This window comes from Pleurodeles waltl, chromosome 4_2, assembly GCF_031143425.1.
Source record: "Pleurodeles waltl isolate 20211129_DDA chromosome 4_2, aPleWal1.hap1.20221129, whole genome shotgun sequence".
NCBI classification, from domain to species: Eukaryota; Metazoa; Chordata; class Amphibia; order Caudata; family Salamandridae; genus Pleurodeles; species Pleurodeles waltl.
This window is the reverse complement of record NC_090443.1, coordinates 1014241211-1014246326: the sequence shown is the minus strand read 5'-3', so window position 1 is coordinate 1014246326 and position 5116 is coordinate 1014241211. Positions and strand designations below refer to the sequence as shown.

Here is a 5116-nt window from a genome sequence, read left to right as displayed (position 1 = left end):
TGCGACTGACAAAGTCTTGCGGCTCGTCCTCCTCAACTCGATTCACACAACTAATACAAATTATTGCGAGCACTTAATAAAAACCAATAACTAAAACAAACCTGCTGGTTTACTATAGGAAGGGACACAATCACTTCAGAGACCTTACGGATTTTCACTAATGGCTCTCTTGGCTCATGTAGGTATTCCTCTTTCTCAGTCTCCCACATTTGCAAGTGAAATTCGACCTGCCAATATTTACTCTCAAATGATCAATGGGTCTGTCCTGGTGCACATAGGACTCGCCATATCTCAGTCGAAGCTTCTCTTACTCGATTGACTCACACACCGACTTGTTGACCACGCCCACCCAACCTACTAAACCAGGCAAATGGCAACATATAACCAAGTGTCTCCTACACTTGTCAATATACTCCGGAGTCTTAGACCACGCAGGGTCCGGACATCACCAACAACCATGTGGATAATTTTTTAGCACAAAGCACCACACACGTGTGAAGTTCGACGACTTCCCTACTCTCATACCACGGAGTACACACACTCCTACTAACCTCAACTGGAGTACGCAGACTCCCTACGTACCTCACATACATCACAATTCACCTGCAATTTGCTTAACCCTGTGCAAGCACAACCTATCACTTTCTCACCATTACAAAAATGCCGAGAACATACCCATCTTTACTAATGGGATCCAGGGTCCGGGAAAGTCATTTCTGGGCTTAAGGGGGACATCATCTTTGCTACAATTGACATTTCAGAAAAAGAAAATTAAAACCTCATAAAATATGAACAACAAATCCTAACTTAAACAACTACCATAACCAATAATCACCACATAACTAGTTCCCCAAGGAAACTAACCATCAAGCTGCTACCAAAAACTGCTAGTGCGCCTGGTCCTTAGTAAGTAAACTTACAAGGGGGCGCGTATAGGTCGATTAACCTTTTGAATCGCATGGAGTATCCTAGTCATGCAGTGACCATTGAATCAATAACCAATAGCAATAATCAAGATAAACACTTTATGAAACCACAATATAAACCATACTAATCAGAATTAACCACTACTCAGGAAAAGGGTTAACAAGTTTTATCCCCTATTGCTTACAAGTCTAAGTCATCTGTTAGTTCAAACTTTATTCAAATCAACTCTTTATTAATTCATCAGTTAAAAGACACCATCTCTTAAAGAAAACATATGCAGCAAAGCAACACCATAAGCTATGAATATCAGCATTAATAAGGTAATTCAGCAAATAGATTTGTCAGTCATTTGTCACCGTCAGCGTCACCCCTAACAGCCTGCCTAACCAAGATTAGCATTAGCATGTGGGTCTTCATGCGAAAACAATTTAGAGAAAACATTAATTTGGAAAAATCTACCTAAGTGTGAATCTCTATAACAGCGCAGTTGGTACCTAGAAGAAAAGGCACAAAATCGTCAGTCACATTTCATAGCTACCTATCCAGGATGGATCAGCAGAGTCAGTCTTCATCTTCAGGTCATCAAATAGTCAGCTACAGATCAGCCTCACCGAGTGTGAGCCCAATATCAGCACCTCGGACAGCATCTCCTGACAGGCCCTCTATGTCACTCCATTTCTCCCCAAGCACTGGAGGGTGACTTTATTTGCACAAAACATCTGAAATGCACAAAACGCTGCATTTTCACTAAGCTCGTCTGGGAAAATAAATTTGCAATGACCATGCACAGCATCCTATTTACTTTACTCGCTTGCAGAGGAATTTCCAACATTGGAGACGGCGACACCTTGTGGCGGACATTAGAACTGCCAGCAAAAGACTGTAAACGGGACAGAAATGGCGGGCTTTCCAAGCCTGGCACACAAAGAAAGTTTTGTTTTGTTTGTTGATAACAACACACACGCACATACCCGTACCGTCCCCACTGCAACCCCGAAACTCTGAAATACTTAGTTAAAATACAATAAAAATTGTATTTTAGATTTGTTTTTTAAAACATCTCAAAATTAAGTGTACTTACTTGAGTTCCTGCTTTGAATATAAATTTCAAAGTGCCTACGAAATGTAAATCGTAGAGCACACACTGAAGACGTTTATATCAGGTTAAAACATATCATGCGCATTAGGCATTGTTTCTTAAGAGAGAAAAAAATATTTATTGTCAGAAGTGGGATTCAAACCCACACCTCCAGAGGAGACTGCAACCTGAATGCAGCGCCTTAAACCACTCGGCCATCCTGACACCTGGGGATAGCTTTCGTTAATTAAATGTATACCCTATGTCACCAGGTATGCAGTTATTTTATTTACTATCATTTTTTTTATGAACTTCAGCACAACTGTCGTCTAAACAAATGAAACAGCACACGAGTCCAAGTTACAATAACTTGCCATTATTAGACCGGATACCTTAGCATTATGTTTCAATACAAACTGCGACTTGCTGTGTGGCTCTGTTCCACTGACATCTGGTAAACTCTCCAACCACGCATACTGTAGATATTCAATAGACAGTGAATAAATGCATGCAAAGGAAGAGTTTGCAAACAAATGATCGAAAATGTATCGGTTTTCTTGAGAGAAAATTATGTTGCACGTTCAATTAGTAGGATAATGTGTTAAATTACGGATGATCCTAGGTTAGCTAGCAAAGATATGGCCTAACCTGGCTTCCTGCCTGATTAGACAACAAGCACCACAAAGCACACCTGGTCCTGAACCGTTGAGGTTCACCCCATACCTGGACTTTTTAGTCCAGGAAAAGAACTCACACCCAGAGGCAGAGCATTGCTTATTCTCACTACAGCCAGGCAGGATTTTTGGCTGGGGAGGGATGCAGGTTGTCATACTGTATCAATTCATCCCAAATTGCCAGAGTCGGAGAGCTGATAACATTACTCGCCACTCTCCGCCGAGTCTCCATATCTAAACACTGTGCCCCTCTTCACAGGGGGAAGAAAGGAAGGGTCTAGAGCAGTGGTTCCCTACCTTTTGAGTTCTGTGGACCCCCACTTTATCATTACTGGAACCCCGGGACCCCTACTGAATCATTATTGGAATCCGGGAACACCCCTACTGAGTCATTACTGAAAGCTGGGGTCCTAATCTGTTAATATCATTTAATTTTCAAAATAGTCGTGGACCCCATGAGGAGGCTTTGCAGACCTCCAGGGGTGCCCGGACCACAGGCTGGGTACCAGTGGGCTAGAGTACATGTGTAAGTGGCTAAATGGATGAAAGCTAATTCGCTCCATCTGAACTCTGTTAAAATTTAAGTGTTGGTGTTTTGCAGTCCCTCCTAGGTATCCCTCGTGGTGGCCCCGATCATTAGGGCCTTGTCCCAGCCCAGCAGCTATTGTTGTTGTTATCTAGGAGTTGTATTTGATACTAAAATGTGATTTAAACCTTGTGTGAAAAAATTTACAACCATCTGCTTCTTGATTATGAAGGAATTATAAAAAGATTCTGCCATTTATCCCACAAACAGCTAGGCAGTTACTGATTCAAGAACGGACGATTAGCAGGATGAATTATTGTAATGCATTGTATGTTAGTCTTCCAGCCCATCTAATTAAAAAAATGCTGCTAATCCAGAACACTGCCACAAGACTGATACATGACCTTCATAAATGTTACAAAACTTCAATACAAAATAGGTAACCTCATTGGCTCCCCACACAGAAAAGATGTTGGTTCAAAGCACTTTGGCCCTGATTTAAGAAACGTGATGCTGCACCCAGTGCAGTGCCACTTTTCTTGCGCCCCTTAGTGCCCCCTAAAGCCACCATGTGTGCGCCGTATCTAAGACACAGCGCACCATGGCGGTAGTTAGGGTGACTAGTGTCAAACTTTTTTACGTAAGTAGGTGCTAGGGGCTATTAATTCAGCCCACTTTGTCTCTGCCACAAAGCCTTCTACCTGGCACATCGTTCTAACTAAATAGCCAACTTGTTCAAAAAGCATATTGCCCCCAAATTGCTACGTTCAGCCTCTCTCAATTTAGTAGCTGTGCCTAAGTTCCGTAAGGCAAGATTTGGGGGACAAGCCTTTTCAGGGGTTACAGCTTATGCATGGAACAAACTCCTATCAAGTTAAGTTTCGAGTCGAATCTTCTAAAATTTCGCAAATCTCTAATAATGCATCTCTTTCAATAATCTGCCATCCACTTGATGTCTTACTTTCAGCTCAGTGCTAACACACCTTTGGGTAGTTGTGTGTCTATTAAACTAATAAATAAATAAATAAATATATGCGGGAGTAACAAAAAAGATCAAAACATGTCTTTACCATATCAGAGAGACTGAACAGTCGGTGGGAAGGAAACCATATCTGCAGGGCCCTCAGAGGGGGAGAAGGGGGCAGGAGATGGGTACATCAGGCCAAAAGCCTTACATAACCAAGACTCAAGTGGCAGTCTCAGAGGAGATGAAGGATTGGCAGGGAGGATGCTGATGAGAATATCTCTTCACCCAGGCGAGTGGGAGCACTTGCCTCGGTGAAAGACGGACGGGGAGAAAAGGACAGATGAGAGAGATGCCCGAATGTTTACGATGAAATGCAAAATGTACAATATGGACAGTAGTGGGCTGTTCCCTCTTCACACAGATGAAAAGGATTTCTGAACCAAAACATTCAGAGTACTGGAGCAACTCCTATCAAGGGCAGGGTTTAGAAGACTGAAGCATCCATGCAATGAGGGCGCTGAGCAACCAAATCTAGCCAAACACTTTTGGATATTATCCTTCATCCCATCTGGACATAACAGAACATTCAGGAGGCATCATGGGGAATTATAAATAAGCATCCGAGCACATTCAAAAACTCGATCTGGCATTATCAATTTACTGTAAAGAACTACAGGGCTCAACAAGTGGCAGACAGAGCTTTAGAAATTGGCCTATAAGTGCCCATTGACAGAAAATACGAAAAACACAGTCTGCTTGTTAAATAAAAAGCACCAACACTTCTGACAATCGGTTCCAAGATGATTGTAGATTTCAGTCCCCATCTGTAATAGCACAGACAATTTAAAAACAAGCATTTGCAATGCAATGGGTCCCGGCTTTGCTAGAGGTAGAGTAATTAGCGCTGTAAATTCCTAACTGGACTTTTCTTGCCACATAAACTT

At 42.1% G+C, this 5116-nt stretch overlaps 1 non-coding gene across 1 annotated transcript; it reads right to left on the bottom strand.

Annotated features, from left to right (window-relative positions):
* Positions 1 to 2147: 2147 nt before the first annotated feature.
* TRNAL-CAG (transfer RNA leucine (anticodon CAG)) lies at positions 2148 to 2230 on the bottom strand. Its single transcript has one exon. It is a non-coding gene; the product is annotated as a tRNA-Leu (tRNA).
* Between the last annotated feature and the right edge of the window lie 2886 nt (positions 2231 to 5116).